We start from the raw sequence: 20147 nt of genomic DNA on the forward strand, positions 1-20147 counted from the left end.
CTTGCTAAGAAGAAGATAAATGTGGCAAAGTACAAAGTACTATAACTGTACTGGTCTGTTACGCCCCTGTCTAGGGGGTCAGGGTGCAACATACAAAGATAAATTAGCATGTTCCCTCTCCGATCCCCAAACCAAAATCCAGGATCGAGATGTTCCAACAGAATGATATTTATTTTAAACGAAAGAAAGTGTCAAACAAAACATGACACTACAACTCAGGGCGAACCAAGGCCAACATAATAAACAAAATAAGCCATTTCCCACAGAAAGTGCTAGCTAGCCTGATAGAAATAAACAAACCAAAAGACAGTCGCTAACCCTAACTCCCTAATGTGAAAACAAGAGAAAACAATCAAAAGAAAATGGCAGTCCACCCCTACAGATTTAATACTATTTACAAAATATACAATTTATAAACAAAACCACGGCACAAAACCTAACAATTCAAAAATGCTAAATAAGGTTTGGAAACCAAGAACAGCAAACAGGTGCTGCTGCCAGAAAGAGCCTCGCTAGCTGTTGGGAACCGTACTTTTAAAACTCCAGGAAGTGTAGGATGGACCAATCAGCTTCCTGTACTTCCCCCAAATCCAGCCAATCAGGCAGGGCACCTATAAGAACAACAAAATAAAAACAACACATATGGCCAGGACCGTAACATGGTCTACTAGTAATGAAGCACGATGGTTGACAAACCAATAAAGTAGCAAAACAGCAATGAAAGAACAAAATTTGCTGAAAATCTAGAACAATTTCTATGAATAAATAGGCAGTAACACCAGCTTGTGCTGCCCGTAAACCCAAGCAAAAAAGCTTACAGCACCTGGTATTCCCAGGCGGTCTTCCTACCAAGTACTAACCAGGCCCAGCTCTATTTGGCTGCCGAGATCGGACGAGATCGGGCGCTTAGAGAGCGGTGTGGCCGTAAGCTGCATTTGACATCATCAACAGCTCTTAAAAACGCTGGAGAAGCAGGATGCATGACACTTGCTAAGAAGAAGATAAATGTGGCAAAGTACAAAGTACTATAACTGTACTGGTCTGTTACGCCCCTGTCTAGGGGGTCAGGGTGCAACATACAAAGATAAATTAGCATGTTCCCTCTCCGATCCCCAAACCAAAATCCAGGATCGAGATGTTCCAACAGAATGATATTTATTTTAAACAAAAGAAAGTGTCAAATAAAACATGACACTACAACTCAGGGCGAACCAAGGCCAACATAATAAACAAAATAAGCCATTTCCCACAGAAAGTGCTAGCTAGCCTGATAGAAATAAACAAACCAAAAGACAGTCGCTAACCCTAACTCCCTAATGTGAAAACAAGAGAAAACAATCAAAAGAAAATGGCAGTCCACCCCTACAGATTTAATACTATTTACAAAATATACAATTTATAAACAAAACCACGGCACAAAACCTAACAATTCAAAAATGCTAAATAAGGTTTGGAAACCAAGAACAGCAAACAGGTGCTGATGCCAGAAAGAGCCTCGCTAGCTGTTGGGAACCGTACTTTTAAAACTCCAGGAAGTGTAGGATGGACCAATCAGCTTCCTGTACTGCCCCCCAATCCGGCCAATCAGGCAGGGCACCTATAAGAACAAGAAAATAAAAACAACACATATGGCCAGGACCGTAACATGGTCTACTAGTAATGAAGCACGATGGTTGGCAAACCAATAAAGTAGCAAAACAGCAATGAAAGAACAAAATTTGATGAAAATATAGAACAATTTCTATGAATAAATAGGCAGTAACACCAGCTTGTGCTGCCCGTAAACCCAAGCAAAAAAGCTTACAGCACCTGGTATTCCCAGGCGGTCTTCCTACCAAGTACTAACCAGGCCCGGCTCTATTTGGCTGCCGAGATCGGACGAGATCGGGCGCTTAGAGAGCGGTGTGGCCGTAAGCTGCATTTGACATCATCAACAGCTCTTAAAAACGCTGGAGAAGCAGAATGCATGACACTTGCTAAGAAGAAGATAAATGTGGCAAAGTACAAAGTACTATAACTGTACTGGTCTGTTACGGCCCTGTCTAGGGGGTCAGGGTGCAACATACAAAGATAAATTAGCATGTTCCCTCTCCGATCCCCAATCCAAAATCCAGGATTGAGATGTTCCAACAGAATGATATTTATTTTAAACGAAAGAAAGTGTCTAACAAAACATGACACTACAACTCAGGGCGAACCAAGGCCAACATAATAAACAAAATAAGCCATTTCCCACAGAAAGTGCTAGCTAGCCTCATAGAAAGAAACAAACCAAAAGACAGTCGCTAACCCTAACTCCCTAATGTGAAAACAAGAGAAAACAATCAAAAGAAAAATGGCAGTCCACCCCTACAGATTTAATACTATTTACAAAATATACAATTTATAAACAAAACCACGGCACAAAACCTAACAATTCAAAAATGCTAAATAAGGTTTGGAAACCAAGAACAGCAAACAGGTGCTGATGCCAGAAAGAGCCTCGCTAGCTGTTGGGAACCGTACTTTTAAAACTCCAGGAAGTGTAGGATGGACCAATCAGCTTCCTGTACTGCCCCCCAATCCGGCCAATCAGGCAGGGCACCTATAAGAACAAGAAAATAAAAACAACACATATGGCCAGGACCGTAACATGGTCTACTAGTAATAAAGCACGATGGTTGGCAAACCAATAAAGTAGCAAAACAGCAATGAAAGAACAAAATTTGATGAAAATATAGAACAATTTCTATGAATAAATAGGCAGTAACACCAGCTTGTGCTGCCCGTAAACCCAAGCAAAATAGCTTACAGCACCTGGTATTCCCAGGCGGTCTTCCTACCAAGTACTAACCAGGCCCGACTCTATTTGGCTGCCGAGATCGGACGAGATCGGGCGCTTAGAGAGCGGTGTGGCCGTAAGCTGCATTTGACATCATCAACAGCTCTTAAAAACGCTGGAGAAGCAGAATGCATGACACTTGCTAAGAAGAAGATAAATGTGGCAAAGTACAAAGTACTATAACTGTACTGGTCTGTTACGCCCCTGTCTAGGGGCTCAGGGTGCAACATACAAAGATAAATTAGCATGTTCCCTCTCCGATCCCCAAACCAAAATCCAGGATCGAGATGTTCCAACAGAATGATATTTATTTTAAACAAAAGAAAGTGTCAAATAAAACATGACACTACAACTCAGGGCGAACCAAGGCCAACATAATAAACAAAATAAGCCATTTCCCACAGAAAGTGCTAGCTAGCCTGATAGAAATAAACAAACCAAAAGACAGTCGCTAACCCTAACTCCCTAATGTGAAAACAGTCCAAAGAAAATGGCAGTCCACCCCTACAGATTTAATACTATTTACAAAATATACAATTTATAAACAAAACCACGGCACAAAACCTAACAATTCAAAAATGCTAAATAAGGTTTGGAAACCAAGAACAGCAAACGGGTGCTGCTGCCAGAAAGAGCCTCGCTAGCTGTTGGGAACCGTACTTTTAAAACTCCAGGAAGTGTAGGATGGACCAATCAGCTTCCTGTACTTCCCCCAAATCCAGCCAATCAGGCAGGGCACCTATAAGAACAACAAAATAAAAACAACACATATGGCCAGGACCGTAACATGGTCTACTAGTAATGAAGCACGATGGTTGGCAAACCAATAAAGTAGCAAAACAGCAATGAAAGAACAAAATTTGGTGAAAATATAGAACAATTTCTATGAATAAATAGGCAGTAACACCAGCTTGTGCTGCCCGTAAACCCAAGCAAAAAAGCTTACAGCACCTGGTATTCCCAGGCGGTCTTCCTACCAAGTACTAACCAGGCCCAGCTCTATTTGGCTGCCGAGATCGGACGAGATCGGGCGCTTAGAGAGCGGTGTGGCCGTAAGCTGCATTTGACATCATCAACAGCTCTTAAAAACGCTGGAGAAGCAGAATGCATGACACTTGCTAAGAAGAAGATAAATGTGGCAAAGTACAAAGTACTATAACTGTACTGGTCTGTTACGCCCCTGTCTAGGGGGTCAGGGTGCAACATACAAAGATAAATTAGCATGTTCCCTCTCCGATCCCCAAACCAAAATCCAGGATCGAGATGTTCCAACAGAATGATATTTATTTTAAACAAAAGAAAGTGTCAAATAAAACATGACACTACAACTCAGGGCGAACCAAGGCCAACATAATAAACAAAATAAGCCATTTCCCACAGAAAGTGCTAGCTAGCCTGATAGAAATAAACAAACCAAAAGACAGTCGCTAACCCTAACTCCCTAATGTGAAAACAAGAGAAATCAATCAAAAGAAAATGGCAGTCCACCCCTACAGATTTAATACTATTTACAAAATATACAATTTATAAACAAAACCACGGCACAAAACCTAACAATTCAAAAATGCTAAATAAGGTTTGGAAACCAAGAACAGCAAACAGGTGCTGATGCCAGAAAGAGCCTCGCTAGCTGTTGGGAACCGTACTTTTAAAACTCCAGGAAGTGTAGGATGGACCAATCAGCTTCCTGTACTGCCCCCCAATCCGGCCAATCAGGCAGGGCACCTATAAGAACAAGAAAATAAAAACAACACATATGGCCAGGACCGTAACATGGTCTACTAGTAATGAAGCACGATGGTTGGCAAACCAATAAAGTAGCAAAACAGCAATGAAAGAACAAAATTTGATGAAAATATAGAACAATTTCTATGAATAAATAGGCAGTAACACCAGCTTGTGCTGCCCGTAAACCCAAGCAAAAAAGCTTACAGCACCTGGTATTCCCAGGCGGTCTTCCTACCAAGTACTAACCAGGCCCGGCTCTATTTGGCTGCCGAGATCGGACGAGATCGGGCGCTTAGAGAGCGGTGTGGCCGTAAGCTGCATTTGACATCATCAACAGCTCTTAAAAACGCTGGAGAAGCAGAATGCATGACACTTGCTAAGAAGAAGATAAATGTGGCAAAGTACAAAGTACTATAACTGTACTGGTCTGTTACGCCCCTGTCTAGGGGGTCAGGGTGAAACATACAAAGATAAATTTGCATGTTCCCTCTCCGATCCCCAAACCAAAATCCAGGATTGAGATGTTCCAACAGAATGATATTTATTTTAAACGAAAGAAAGTGTCTAACAAAACATGACACTACAACTCAGGGCGAACCAAGGCCAACATAATAAACAAAATAAGCCATTTCCCACAGAAAGTGCTAGCTAGCCTCATAGAAAGAAACAAACCAAAAGACAGTCGCTAACCCTAACTCCCTAATGTGAAAACAAGAGAAAACAATCAAAAGAAAAATGGCAGTCCACCCCTACAGATTTAATACTATTTACAAAATATACAATTTATAAACAAAACCACGGCACAAAACCTAACAATTCAAAAATGCTAAATAAGGTTTGGAAACCAAGAACAGCAAACAGGTGCTGCTGCCAGAAAGAGCCTCGCTAGCTGTTGGGAACCGTACTTTTAAAACTCCAGGAAGTGTAGGATGGACCAATCAGCTTCCTGTACTTCCCCCCAATCCGGCCAATCAGGCAGGGCACCTATAAGAACAAGAAAATAAAAACAACACATATGGCCAGGACCGTAACATGGTCTACTAGTAATGAAGCACGATGGTTGACAAACCAATAAATTAGCAAAACAGCAATGAAAGAACAAAATTTGATGAAAATATAGAACAATTTCTATGAATAAATAGGCAGTAACACCGGCTTGTGCTGCCCGTAAACCCAAGCAAAAAAGCTTACAGCACCTGGTATTCCCAGGCGGTCTTCCTACCAAGTACTAACAACGCCCGGCCTTATTTGGCTGCCGAGATCGGACGGGATCGGGCGCTTTGAGAGCAGTGTGGCCGTAAGCTGCATTTGACATCATCAACAGCTCTTAAAAACGCTGGAGAAGCAGAATGCATGACACTTGCTAAGAAGAAGATAAATGTGGCAAAGTACAAAGTACTATAACTGTACTGGTCTGTTACGCCCCTGTCTAGGGGGTCAGGGTGCAACATACAAAGATAAATTAGCATGTTCCCTCTCCGATCCCCAAACCAAAATCCAGGATCGAGATGTTCCAACAGAATGATATTTATTTTAAACGAAAGAAAGTGTCAAACAAAACATGACACTACAACTCAGGGCGAACCAAGGCCAACATAATAAACAAAATAAGCCATTTCCCACAGAAAGTGCTAGCTAGCCTGATAGAAATAAACAAACCAAAAGACAGTCGCTAACCCTAACTCCCTAATGTGAAAACAAGAGAAAACAATCAAAAGAAAATGGCAGTCCACCCCTACAGATTTAATACTATTTACAAAATATACAATTTATAAACAAAACCACGGCACAAAACCTAACAATTCAAAAATGCTAAATAAGGTTTGGAAACCAAGAACAGCAAACAGGTGCTGCTGCCAGAAAGAGCCTCGCTAGCTGTTGGGAACCGTACTTTTAAAACTCCAGGAAGTGTAGGATGGACCAATCAGCTTCCTGTACTTCCCCCAAATCCAGCCAATCAGGCAGGGCACCTATAAGAACAACAAAATAAAAACAACACATATGGCCAGGACCGTAACATGGTCTACTAGTAATGAAGCACGATGGTTGGCAAACCAATAAAGTAGCAAAACAGCAATGAAAGAACAAAATTTGATGAAAATATAGAACAATTTCTATGAATAAATAGGCAGTAACACCAGCTTGTGCTGCCCGTAAACCCAAGCAAAAAAGCTTACAGCACCTGGTATTCCCAGGCGGTCTTCCTACCAAGTACTAACCAGGCCCAGCTCTATTTGGCTGCCGAGATCGGACGAGATCGGGCGCTTAGAGAGCGGTGTGGCCGTAAGCTGTATTTGACATCATCAACAGCTCTTAAAAACGCTGGAGAAGCAGAATGCATGACACTTGCTAAGAAGAAGATAAATGTGGCAAAGTACAAAGTACTATAACTGTACTGGTCTGTTACGCCCCTGTCTAGGGGGTCAGGGTGCAACATACAAAGATAAATTAGCATGTTCCCTCTCCGATCCCCAAACCAAAATCCAGGATCGAGATGTTCCAACAGAATGATATTTATTTTAAACAAAAGAAAGTGTCAAATAAAACATGACACTACAACTCAGGGCGAACCAAGGCCAACATAATAAACAAAATAAGCCATTTCCCACAGAAAGTGCTAGCTAGCCTGATAGAAATAAACAAACCAAAAGACAGTCGCTAACCCTAACTCCCTAATGTGAAAACAAGAGAAAACAATCAAAAGAAAATGGCAGTCCACCCCTACAGATTTAATACTATTTACAAAATATACAATTTATAAACAAAACCACGGCACAAAACCTAACAATTCAAAAATGCTAAATAAGGTTTGGAAACCAAGAACAGCAAACAGGTGCTGATGCCAGAAAGAGCCTCGCTAGCTGTTGGGAACCGTACTTTTAAAACTCCAGGAAGTGTAGGATGGACCAATCAGCTTCCTGTACTGCCCCCCAATCCGGCCAATCAGGCAGGGCACCTATAAGAACAAGAAAATAAAAACAACACATATGGCCAGGACCGTAACATGGTCTACTAGTAATGAAGCACGATGGTTGACAAACCAATAAAGTAGCAAAACAGCAATGAAAGAACAAAATTTGATGAAAATATAGAACAATTTCTATGAATAAATAGGCAGTAACACCAGCTTGAGCTGCCCGTAAACCCAAGCAAAAAAGCTTACAGCACCTGGTATTCCCAGGCGGTCTTCCTACCAAGTACTAACCAGGCCCGGCCCTATTTGACTGCCGAGATCGGACGAGATCGGGCGCTTAGAGAGCGGTGTGGCCGTAACATGCATTTGATATCATCAACAGCTCTTAAAAACGCTAGAGAAGCAGAATGCATGACACTTGCTAAGAAGAAGATAAATGTGGCAAAGTACAAAGTACTATAACTGTACTGGTCTGTTACGCCCCTGTCTAGGGGGTCAGGGTGCAACATACAAAGATAAATTAGCATGTTCCCTCTCCGATCCCCAAACCAAAATCCAGAATCGAGATGTTCCAACAGAATGATATTTATTTTAAACGAAAGAAAGTGTCAAACAAAACATGACACTACAACTCAGGGCGAACCAAGGCCAACATAATAAACAAAATAAGCCATTTCCCACAGAAAGTGCTAGCTAGCCTGATAGAAATAAACAAACCAAAAATAGTCGCTAACCCTAACTCCCTAATGTGAAAACAAGAGAAAACAATCAAAAGAAAAATGGCAGTCCACCCCTACAGATTTAATACTATTTACAAAATATACAATTTATAAACAAAACCACGGCACAAAACCTAACAATTCAAAAATGCTAAATAAGATTTGGAAACTAAGAACAGCAAACAGGTGCTGCTGCCAGAAAGAGCCTCGCTAGCTGTTGGGAACCGTACTTTTAAAACTCCAGGAAGTGTAGGATGGACCAATCAGCTTCCTGTACTTCCCCCAAATCCGGCCAATCAGGCAGGGCACCTATAAGAACAAGAAAATAAAAACAACACATATGGCCATGACCGTAACATGGTCTACTAGTAATGAAGCACGATGGTTGACAAACCAATAAAGTAGCAAAACAGCAATGAAAGAACAAAATTTGATGAAAATATAGAACAATTTCTATGAATAAATAGGCAGTAACACCAGCTTGAGCTGCCCGTAAACCCAAGCAAAAAAGCTTACAGCACCTGGTATTCCCAGGCGGTCTTCCTACCAAGTACTAACCAGGCCCGGCTCTATTTGGCTGCCGAGATCGGACGAGATCGGGCGCTTAGAGAGCGGTGTGGCCGTAAGCTGCATTTGACATTATCAACAGCTCTTAAAAACGCTAGAGAAGCAGAATGCATGACACTTGCTAAGAAGAAGATAAATGTGGCAAAGTACAAAGTACTATAACTGTACTGGTCTGTTACGCCCCTGTCTAGGGGGTCAGGGTGAAACATACAAAGATAAATTTGCATGTTCCCTCTCCGATCCTCAAACCAAAATCCAGGATTGAGATGTTCCAACAGAATGATATTTATTTTAAACGAAAGAAAGTGTCAAACAAAACATGACACTACAACTCAGGGCGAACCAAGGCCAACATAATAAACAAAATAAGCCATTTCCCACAGAAAGTGCTAGCTAGCCTGATAGAAATAAACAAACCAAAAGATAGTCGCTAACCCTAACTCCCTAATGTGAAAACAGTCCAAAGAAAATGGCAGTTCACCCCTACAGATTTAATACTATTTACAAAATATACAATTTATAAACAAAACCACGGCACAAAACCTAACAATTCAAAAATGCTAAATAAGGTTTGGAAACCAAGAACAGCAAACAGGTGCTGATGCCAGAAAGAGCCTCGCTAGCTGTTGGGAACCGTACTTTTAAAACTCCAGGAAGTGTAGGATGGACCAATCAGCTTCCTGTACTGCCCCCCAATCCGGCCAATCAGGCAGGGCACCTATAAGAACAAGAAAATAAAAACAACACATATGGCCAGGACCGTAACATGGTCTACTAGTAATGAAGCACGATGGTTGGCAAACCAATAAAGTAGCAAAACAGCAATGAAAGAACAAAATTTGATGAAAATATAGAACAATTTCTATGAATAAATAGGCAGTAACACCAGCTTGTGCTGCCCGTAAACCCAAGCAAAAAAGCTTACAGCACCTGGTATTCCCAGGCGGTCTTCCTACCAAGTACTAACCAGGCCCGGCTCTATTTGGCTGCCGAGATCGGACGAGATCGGGCGCTTAGAGAGCGGTGTGGCCGTAAGCTGCATTTGACATCATCAACAGCTCTTAAAAACGCTGGAGAAGCAGAATGCATGACACTTGCTAAGAAGAAGATAAATGTGGCAAAGTACAAAGTACTATAACTGTACTGGTCTGTTACGGCCCTGTCTAGGGGGTCAGGGTGCAACATACAAAGATAAATTAGCATGTTCCCTCTCCGATCCCCAAACCAAAATCCAGGATTGAGATGTTCCAACAGAATGATATTTATTTTAAACGAAAGAAAGTGTCTAACAAAACATGACACTACAACTCAGGGCGAACCAAGGCCAACATAATAAACAAAATAAGCCATTTCCCACAGAAAGTGCTAGCTAGCCTCATAGAAAGAAACAAACCAAAAGACAGTCGCTAACCCTAACTCCCTAATGTGAAAACAAGAGAAAACAATCAAAAGAAAAATGGCAGTCCACCCCTACAGATTTAATACTATTTACAAAATATACAATTTATAAACAAAACCACGGCACAAAACCTAACAATTCAAAAATGCTAAATAAGGTTTGGAAACCAAGAACAGCAAACAGGTGCTGATGCCAGAAAGAGCCTCGCTAGCTGTTGGGAACCATACTTTTAAAACTCCAGGAAGTGTAGGATGGACCAATCAGCTTCCTGTACTGCCCCCCAATCCGGCCAATCAGGCAGGGCACCTATAAGAACAAGAAAATAAAAACAACACATATGGCCAGGACCGTAACATGGTCTACTAGTAATAAAGCACGATGGTTGGCAAACCAATAAAGTAGCAAAACAGCAATGAAAGAACAAAATTTGATGAAAATATAGAACAATTTCTATGAATAAATAGGCAGTAACACCAGCTTGTGCTGCCCGTAAACCCAAGCAAAATAGCTTACAGCACCTGGTATTCCCAGGCGGTCTTCCTACCAAGTACTAACCAGGCCCGACTCTATTTGGCTGCCGAGATCGGACGAGATCGGGCGCTTAGAGAGCGGTGTGGCCGTAAGCTGCATTTGACATCATCAACAGCTCTTAAAAACGCTGGAGAAGCAGAATGCATGACACTTGCTAAGAAGAAGATAAATGTGGCAAAGTACAAAGTACTATAACTGTACTGGTCTGTTACGCCCCTGTCTAGGGGCTCAGGGTGCAACATACAAAGATAAATTAGCATGTTCCCTCTCCGATCCCCAAACCAAAATCCAGGATCGAGATGTTCCAACAGAATGATATTTATTTTAAACAAAAGAAAGTGTCAAATAAAACATGACACTACAACTCAGGGCGAACCAAGGCCAACATAATAAACAAAATAAGCCATTTCCCACAGAAAGTGCTAGCTAGCCTGATAGAAATAAACAAACCAAAAGACAGTCGCTAACCCTAACTCCCTAATGTGAAAACAGTCCAAAGAAAATGGCAGTCCACCCCTACAGATTTAATACTATTTACAAAATATACAATTTATAAACAAAACCACGGCACAAAACCTAACAGTTCAAAAATGCTAAATAAGGTTTGGAAACCAAGAACAGCAAACAGGTGCTGATGCCAGAAAGAGCCTCGCTAGCTGTTGGGAACCGTACTTTTAAAACTCCAGGAAGTGTAGGATGGACCAATCAGCTTCCTGTACTGCCCCCCAATCCGGCCAATCAGGCAGGGCACCTATAAGAACAAGAAAATAAAAACAACACATATGGCCAGGACCGTAACATGGTCTACTAGTAATGAAGCACGATGGTTGGCAAACCAATAAAGTAGCAAAACAGCAATGAAAGAACAAAATTTGATGAAAATATAGAACAATTTCTATGAATAAATAGGCAGTAACACCAGCTTGTGCTGCCCGTAAACCCAAGCAAAAAAGCTTACAGCACCTGGTATTCCCAGGCGGTCTTCCTACCAAGTACTAACCAGGCCCGGCTCTATTTGGCTGCCGAGATCGGACGAGATCGGGCGCTTAGAGAGCGGTGTGGCCGTAAGCTGCATTTGACATCATCAACAGCTCTTAAAAACGCTGGAGAAGCAGAATGCATGACACTTGCTAAGAAGAAGATAAATGTGGCAAAGTACAAAGTACTATAACTGTACTGGTCTGTTACGCCCCTGTCTAGGGGGTCAGGGTGAAACATACAAAGATAAATTTGCATGTTCCCTCTCCGATCCCCAAACCAAAATCCAGGATTGAGATGTTCCAACAGAATGATATTTATTTTAAACGAAAGAAAGTGTCTAACAAAACATGACACTACAACTCAGGGCGAACCAAGGCCAACATAATAAACAAAATAAGCCATTTCCCACAGAAAGTGCTAGCTAGCCTCATAAAAAGAAACAAACCAAAAGACAGTCGCTAACCCTAACTCCCTAATGTGAAAACAAGAGAAAACAATCAAAAGAAAAATGGCAGTCCACCCCTACAGATTTAATACTATTTACAAAATATACAATTTATAAACAAAACCACGGCACAAAACCTAACAATTCAAAAATGCTAAATAAGGTTTGGAAACCAAGAACAGCAAACAGGTGCTGCTGCCAGAAAGAGCCTCGCTAGCTGTTGGGAACCGTACTTTTAAAACTCCAGGAAGTGTAGGATGGACCAATCAGCTTCCTGTACTTCCCCCCAATCCGGCCAATCAGGCAGGGCACCTATAAGAACAAGAAAATAAAAACAACACATATGGCCAGGACCGTAACATGGTCTACTAGTAATGAAGCACGATGGTTGACAAACCAATAAATTAGCAAAACAGCAATGAAAGAACAAAATTTGATGAAAATATAGAACAATTTCTATGAATAAATAGGCAGTAACACCGGCTTGTGCTGCCCGTAAACCCAAGCAAAAAAGCTTACAGCACCTGGTATTCCCAGGCGGTCTTCCTACCAAGTACTAACAACGCCCGGCCTTATTTGGCTGCCGAGATCGGACGGGATCGGGCGCTTTGAGAGCAGTGTGGCCGTAAGCTGCATTTGACATCATCAACAGCTCTTAAAAACGCTGGAGAAGCAGAATGCATGACACTTGCTAAGAAGAAGATAAATGTGGCAAAGTACAAAGTACTATAACTGTACTGGTCTGTTACGCCCCTGTCTAGGGGGTCAGGGTGCAACATACAAAGATAAATTAGCATGTTCCCTCTCCGATCCCCAAACCAAAATCCAGGATCGAGATGTTCCAACAGAATGATATTTATTTTAAACGAAAGAAAGTGTCAAACAAAACATGACACTACAACTCAGGGCGAACCAAGGCCAACATAATAAACAAAATAAGCCATTTCCCACAGAAAGTGCTAGCTAGCCTGATAGAAATAAACAAACCAAAAGACAGTCGCTAACCCTAACTCCCTAATGTGAAAACAAGAGAAAACAATCAAAAGAAAATGGCAGTCCACCCCTACAGATTTAATACTATTTACAAAATATACAATTTATAAACAAAACCACGGCACAAAACCTAACAATTCAAAAATGCTAAATAAGGTTTGGAAACCAAGAACAGCAAACAGGTGCTGCTGCCAGAAAGAGCCTCGCTAGCTGTTGGGAACCGTACTTTTAAAACTCCAGGAAGTGTAGGATGGACCAATCAGCTTCCTGTACTTCCCCCAAATCCAGCCAATCAGGCAGGGCACCTATAAGAACAACAAAATAAAAACAACACATATGGCCAGGACCGTAACATGGTCTACTAGTAATGAAGCACGATGGTTGGCAAACCAATAAAGTAGCAAAACAGCAATGAAAGAACAAAATTTGATGAAAATATAGAACAATTTCTATGAATAAATAGGCAGTAACACCAGCTTGTGCTGCCCGTAAACCCAAGCAAAAAAGCTTACAGCACCTGGTATTCCCAGGCGGTCTTCCTACCAAGTACTAACCAGGCCCAGCTCTATTTGGCTGCCGAGATCGGACGAGATCGGGCGCTTAGAGAGCGGTGTGGCCGTAAGCTGCATTTGACATCATCAACAGCTCTTAAAAACGCTGGAGAAGCAGAATGCATGACACTTGCTAAGAAGAAGATAAATGTGGCAAAGTACAAAGTACTATAACTGTACTGGTCTGTTACGCCCCTGTCTAGGGGGTCAGGGTGCAACATACAAAGATAAATTAGCATGTTCCCTCTCCGATCCCCAAACCAAAATCCAGGATCGAGATGTTCCAACAGAATGATATTTATTTTAAACAAAAGAAAGTGTCAAATAAAACATGACACTACAACTCAGGGCGAACCAAGGCCAACATAATAAACAAAATAAGCCATTTCCCACAGAAAGTGCTAGCTAGCCTGATAGAAATAAACAAACCAAAAGACAGTCGCTAACCCTAACTCCCTAATGTGAAAACAAGAGAAAACAATCAAAAGAAAATGGCAGTCCACCCCTACAGATTTAATACTATTTACAAAATATACAATTTATAAACAAAACCACGGCACAAAACCTAACAATTCAAAAATGCTAAATAAGGTTTGGAAACCAAGAACAGCAAACAGGTGCTGATGCCAGAAAGAGCCTCGCTAGCTGTTGGGAACCGTACTTTTAAAACTCCAGGAAGTGTAGGATGGACCAATCAGCTTCCTGTACTGCCCCCCAATCCGGCCAATCAGGCAGGGCACCTATAAGAACAAGAAAATAAAAACAACACATATGGCCAGGACCGTAACATGGTCTACTAGTAATGAAGCACGATGGTTGACAAACCAATAAAGTAGCAAAACAGCAATGAAAGAACAAAATTTGATGAAAATATAGAACAATTTCTATGAATAAATAGGCAGTAACACCAGCTTGAGCTGCCCGTAAACCCAAGCAAAAAAGCTTACAGCACCTGGTATTCCCAGGCGGTCTTCCTACCAAGTACTAACCAGGCCCGGCCCTATTTGACTGCCGAGATCGGACGAGATCGGGCGCTTAGAGAGCGGTGTGGCCGTAACATGCATTTGATATCATCAACAGCTCTTAAAAACGCTAGAGAAGCAGAATGCATGACACTTGCTAAGAAGAAGATAAATGTGGCAAAGTACAAAGTACTATAACTGTACTGGTCTGTTACGCCCCTGTCTAGGGGGTCAGGGTGAAACATATAAAGATAAATTTGCATGTTCCCTCTCCGATCCCCAAACCAAAATCCAGGATTGAGATGTTCCAACAGAATGATATTTATTTTAAACGAAAGAAAGTGTCAAACAAAACATGACACTACAACTCAGGGCGAACCAAGGCCAACATAATAAACAAAATAAGCCATTTCCCACAGAAAGTGCTAGCTAGCCTGATAGAAAGAAACAAACCAAAAGACAGTCGCTAACCCTAACTCCCTAATGCGAAAACAAGAGAAAACAATCAAAAGAAAAATGGCAGTCCACCCCTACAGATTTAATACTATTTACAAAATATACAATTTATAAACAAAACCACGGCACAAAACCTAACAATTCAAAAATGCTAAATAAGGTTTGGAAACCAAAAACAGCAAACAGGTGCTGCTGCCAGAAAGAGCCTCGCTAGCTGTTGGGAACCGTACTTTTAAAACTCCAGGAAGTGTAGGATGGACCAATCAGCTTCCTGTACTTCCCCCAAATCCGGCCAATCAGGCAGGGCACCTATAAGAACAAGAAAATAAAAACAACACATATGGCCAGGACCGTAACATGGTCTACTAGTAATGAAGCACGATGGTTGACAAACCAATAAAGTAGCAAAACAGCAATGAAAGAACAAAATTTGATGAAAATATAGAACAATTTCTATGAATAAATAGGCAGTAACACCAGCTTGTGCTGCCCGTAAACCCAAGCAAAAAAGCTTACAGCACCTGGTATTCCCAGGCGGTCTTCCTACCAAGTACTAACCAGGCCCGGCCCTATTTGGCTGCTGAGATCGGACGAGATCGGGCTCTCAGAGAGCGGTGTGGCCGTAAGCTGCATTTGACATCATCAACAGCTCTTAAAAACGCTGGAGAAGCAGAATGCATGACACTTGCTAAGAAGAAGATAAATGTGGCAAAGTACAAAGTACTATAACTGTACTGGTCTGTTACGCCCCTGTCTAGGGGGTCAGGGTGCAACATACAAAGATAAATTAGCATGTTCCCTCTCCGATCCCCAAACCAAAATCCAGAATCGAGATGTTCCAACAGAATGATATTTATTTTAAACGAAAGAAAGTGTCAAACAAAACATGACACTACAACTCAGGGCGAACCAAGGCCAACATAATAAACAAAATAAGCCATTTCCCACAGAAAGTGCTAGCTAGCCTGATAGAAATAAACAAACCAAAAGATAGTCGCTAACCCTAACTCCCTAATGTGAAAACAAGAGAAAACAATCAAAAGAAAAATGGCAGTCCACCCCTACAGATTTAATACTATTTACAAAATATACAATTTATAAACAAAACCACGGCACAAAACCTAACAATTCAAAAATGCTAAATAAGATTTGGAAACTAAGAACAGCAAACAGGTGCTGCTGCCAGAAAGAGCCTCGCTAGCTGTTGGGAACCGTACTTTTAAAACTCCAGGAAGTGTAGGATGGACCAATCAGCTTCCTGTACTTCCCCCAAATCCGGCCAATCAGGCAGGGCACCTATAAGAACAAGAAAATAAAAACAACACATATGGCCATGACCGTAACATGGTCTACTAGTAATGAAGCACGATGGTTGACAAACCAATAAAGTAGCAAAACAGAAATGAAAGAACAAAATTTGATGAAAATATAGAACAATTTCTATGAATAAATAGGCAGTAACACCAGCTTGAGCTGCCCGTAAACCCAAGCAAAAAAGCTTACAGCACCTGGTATTCCCAGGCGGTCTTCCTACCAAGTACTAACCAGGCCCGGCTCTATTTGGCTGCCGAGATCGGACGAGATCGGGCGCTTAGAGAGCGGTGTGGCCGTAAGCTGCATTTGACATTATCAACAGCTCTTAAAAACGCTAGAGAAGCAGAATGCATGACACTTGCTAAGAAGAAGATAAATGTGGCAAAGTACAAAGTACTATAACTGTACTGGTCTGTTACGCCCCTGTCTAGGGGGTCAGGGTGAAACATACAAAGATAAATTTGCATGTTCCCTCTCCGATCCTCAAACCAAAATCCAGGATTGAGATGTTCCAACAGAATGATATTTATTTTAAACGAAAGAAAGTGTCAAACAAAACATGACACTACAACTCAGGGCGAACCAAGGCCAACATAATAAACAAAATAAGCCATTTCCCACAGAAAGTGCTAGCTAGCCTGATAGAAATAAACAAACCAAAAGATAGTCGCTAACCCTAACTCCCTAATGTGAAAACAAGAGAAAACAATCAAAAGAAAATGGCAGTCCACCCCTACAGATTTAATACTATTTACAAAATATACAATTTATAAACAAAACCACGGCACAAAACCTAACAATTCAAAAATGCTAAATAAGATTTGGAAACCAAGAACAGCAAACAGGTGCTGCTGCCAGAAAGAGCCTCGCTAGCTGTTGGGAACCGTACTTTTAAAACTCCAGGAAGTGTAGGATGGACCAATCAGCTTCCTGTACTTCCCCCAAATCCGGCCAATCAGGCAGGGCACCTATAAGAACAAGAAAATAAAAACAACACATATGGCCAGGACCGTAACATGGTCTACTAGTAATGACGCACGATGGTTGACAAACCAATAAAGTAGCAAAACAGCAATGAAAGAACAAAATTTGATGAAAATATAGAACAATTTCTATGAATAAATAGGCAGTAACACCAGCTTGAGCTGCCCGTAAACCCAAGCAAAAAAGCTTACAGCACCTGGTATTCCCAGGCGGTCTTCCTACCAAGTACTAACCAGGCCCGGCCCTATTTGGCTGCCGAGATCGGACGAGATCGGGCGCTTAGAGAGCGGTGTGGCCGTAACATGCGTTTGACATCATCAACAGCTCTTAAAAACGCTAGAGAAGCAGAATGCATGACACTTGCTAAGAAGAAGATAAATGTGGCAAAGTACAAAGTACTATAACTGTACTGGTCTGTTACGCCCCTGTCTAGGGGGTCAGGGTGAAACATACAAAGATAAATTTGCATGTTCCCTCTCCGATCCCCAAACCAAAATCCAGGATCGACATGTTCCAACAGAATGATATTTATTTTAAACGAAAGAAAGTGTCAAACAAAACATGACACTACAACTCAGGGCGAACCAAGGCCAACATAATAAACAAAATAAGCCATTTCCCACAGAAAGTGCTAGCTAGCCTGATAGAAAGAAACAAACCAAAAGACAGTCGCTAACCCTAACTCCCTAATGTGAAAACAGTCCAAAGAAAATGGCAGTTCACCCCTACAGATTTAATACTATTTACAAAATATACAATTTATAAACAAAACCACGGCACAAAACCTAACAATTCAAAAATGCTAAATAAGTTTAGGAAACCAAGAACAGCAAACAGGTGCTGATGCCAGAAAGAGCCTCGCTAGCTGTTGGGAACCGTACTTTTAAAACTCCAGGAAGTGTAGGATGGACCAATCAGCTTCCTGTACTGCCCCCCAATCCGGCCAATCAGGCAGGGCACCTATAAGAACAAGAAAATAAAAACAACACATATGGCCAGGACCGTAACATGGTCTACTAGTAATGAAGCACGATGGTTGGCAAACCAATAAAGTAGCAAAACAGCAATGAAAGAACAAAATTTGCTGAAAATATAGAACAATTTCTATGAATAAATAGGCAGTAACACCAGCTTGTGCTGCCCGTATACCCAAGCAAAAAAGCTTACAGCACCTGGTATTCCCAGGCGGTCTTCCTACCAAGTACTAACAACGCCCGGCCTTATTTGGCTGCCGAGATCGGACGGGATCGGGCGCTTAGAGAGCAGTGTGGCCGTAAGCTGCATTTGACATCATCAACAGCTCTTAAAAACGCTGGAGAAGCCGAATGCATGACACTTGCTAAGAAGAAGATAAATGTGGCAAAGTACAAAGTACTAGAACTGTATTGGTCTGGAACGCCCATGTCTAGGGGGTCAGGGTGCAACATACAAAGATAAATTAGCATGTTCCCTCTCCGATCCCCAAACCAAAATCCAGGATCGAGATGTTCCAACAGAATGATATTTATTTTAAACGAAAGAAAGTGTCAAACAAAACATGACACTACAACTCAGGGCGAACCAAGGCCAACATAATAAACAAATTAAGCCATTTCCCACAGAAAGTGCTAGCTAGCCTGATAGAAATAAACAAACCAAAAGACAGTCGCTAACCCTAACTCCCTAATGTGAAAACAAGAGAAAACAATCAAAAGAAAATGGCAGTCCACCCCTACAGATTTAATACTATTTACAAAATATACAATTTATAAACAAAACCACGGCACAAAACCTAACAATTCAAAAATGCTAAATAAGGTTTGGAAACCAAGAACAGCAAACAGGTGCTGCTGCCAGAAAGAGCCTCGCTAGCTGTTGGGAACCGTACTTTTAAAACTCCAGGAAGTGTAGGATGGACCAATCAGCTTCCTGTACTTCCCCCAAATCCAGCCAATCAGGCAGGGCACCTATAAGAACAACAAAATAAAAACAACACATATGGCCAGGACCGTAACATGGTCTACTAGTAATGAAGCACGATGGTTGACAAACCAATAAAGTAGCAAAACAGCAATGAAAGAACAAAATTTGCTGAAAATCTAGAACAATTTCTATGAATAAATAGGCAGTAACACCAGCTTGTGCTGCCCGTAAACCCAAGCAAAAAAGCTTACAGCACCTGGTATTCCCAGGCGGTCTTCCTACCAAGTACTAACCAGGCCCAGCTCTATTTGGCTGCCGAGATCGGACGAGATCGGGCGCTTAGAGAGCGGTGTGGCCGTAAGCTGCATTTGACATCATCAACAGCTCTTAAAAACGCTGGAGAAGCAGAATGCATGACACTTGCTAAGAAGAAGATAAATGTGGCAAAGTACAAAGTACTATAACTGTACTGGTCTGTTACGCCCCTGTCTAGGGGGTCAGGGTGCAACATACAAAGATAAATTAGCATGTTCCCTCTCCGATCCCCAAACCAAAATCCAGGATCGAGATGTTCCAACAGAATGATATTTATTTTAAACAAAAGAAAGTGTCAAATAAAACATGACACTACAACTCAGGGCGAACCAAGGCCAACATAATAAACAAAATAAGCCATTTCCCACAGAAAGTGCTAGCTAGCCTGATAGAAAGAAACAAACCAAAAGACAGTCGCTAACCCTAACTCCCTAATGTGAAAACAGTCCAAAGAAAATGGCAGTTCACCCCTACAGATTTAATACTATTTACAAAATATACAATTTATAAACAAAACCACGGCACAAAACCTAACAATTCAAAAATGCTAAATAAGGTTTGGAAA

The 20147-nt window shown here is 41.4% G+C and overlaps 20 pseudogenes; all 20 read right to left on the bottom strand.

Moving 5' to 3' along the window:
- Positions 1–811: 811 nt before the first annotated feature.
- On the bottom strand, positions 812–930 carry LOC137111869 (5S ribosomal RNA; annotated as a pseudogene).
- Positions 931–1797: 867 nt separating this feature from the next.
- On the bottom strand, positions 1798–1916 carry LOC137111670 (5S ribosomal RNA; annotated as a pseudogene).
- An 868-nt stretch (positions 1917–2784) lies between these two features.
- LOC137112157 (5S ribosomal RNA) lies at positions 2785–2903 on the bottom strand (annotated as a pseudogene).
- An 857-nt stretch (positions 2904–3760) lies between these two features.
- LOC137111880 (5S ribosomal RNA) lies at positions 3761–3879 on the bottom strand (annotated as a pseudogene).
- Positions 3880–4746: 867 nt separating this feature from the next.
- On the bottom strand, positions 4747–4865 carry LOC137111682 (5S ribosomal RNA; annotated as a pseudogene).
- An 868-nt stretch (positions 4866–5733) lies between these two features.
- On the bottom strand, positions 5734–5852 carry LOC137111668 (5S ribosomal RNA; annotated as a pseudogene).
- An 867-nt stretch (positions 5853–6719) lies between these two features.
- LOC137111892 (5S ribosomal RNA) lies at positions 6720–6838 on the bottom strand (annotated as a pseudogene).
- Positions 6839–7705: 867 nt separating this feature from the next.
- Positions 7706–7824, bottom strand: LOC137111439 (5S ribosomal RNA; annotated as a pseudogene).
- An 867-nt stretch (positions 7825–8691) lies between these two features.
- On the bottom strand, positions 8692–8810 carry LOC137111695 (5S ribosomal RNA; annotated as a pseudogene).
- An 857-nt stretch (positions 8811–9667) lies between these two features.
- Positions 9668–9786, bottom strand: LOC137111706 (5S ribosomal RNA; annotated as a pseudogene).
- An 868-nt stretch (positions 9787–10654) lies between these two features.
- LOC137112168 (5S ribosomal RNA) lies at positions 10655–10773 on the bottom strand (annotated as a pseudogene).
- An 857-nt stretch (positions 10774–11630) lies between these two features.
- On the bottom strand, positions 11631–11749 carry LOC137111717 (5S ribosomal RNA; annotated as a pseudogene).
- An 868-nt stretch (positions 11750–12617) lies between these two features.
- On the bottom strand, positions 12618–12736 carry LOC137111669 (5S ribosomal RNA; annotated as a pseudogene).
- Positions 12737–13603: 867 nt separating this feature from the next.
- Positions 13604–13722, bottom strand: LOC137111903 (5S ribosomal RNA; annotated as a pseudogene).
- An 867-nt stretch (positions 13723–14589) lies between these two features.
- Positions 14590–14708, bottom strand: LOC137111440 (5S ribosomal RNA; annotated as a pseudogene).
- Positions 14709–15576: 868 nt separating this feature from the next.
- Positions 15577–15695, bottom strand: LOC137111591 (5S ribosomal RNA; annotated as a pseudogene).
- An 868-nt stretch (positions 15696–16563) lies between these two features.
- LOC137111722 (5S ribosomal RNA) lies at positions 16564–16682 on the bottom strand (annotated as a pseudogene).
- Positions 16683–17549: 867 nt separating this feature from the next.
- On the bottom strand, positions 17550–17668 carry LOC137111459 (5S ribosomal RNA; annotated as a pseudogene).
- Positions 17669–18525: 857 nt separating this feature from the next.
- LOC137111681 (5S ribosomal RNA) lies at positions 18526–18644 on the bottom strand (annotated as a pseudogene).
- Positions 18645–19511: 867 nt separating this feature from the next.
- LOC137111914 (5S ribosomal RNA) lies at positions 19512–19630 on the bottom strand (annotated as a pseudogene).
- Positions 19631–20147: the final 517 nt, after the last annotated feature.

Source organism: Channa argus, unplaced genomic scaffold (assembly GCF_033026475.1).
Source record: "Channa argus isolate prfri unplaced genomic scaffold, Channa argus male v1.0 Contig011, whole genome shotgun sequence".
Taxonomy (NCBI): Eukaryota; Metazoa; Chordata; class Actinopteri; order Anabantiformes; family Channidae; genus Channa; species Channa argus.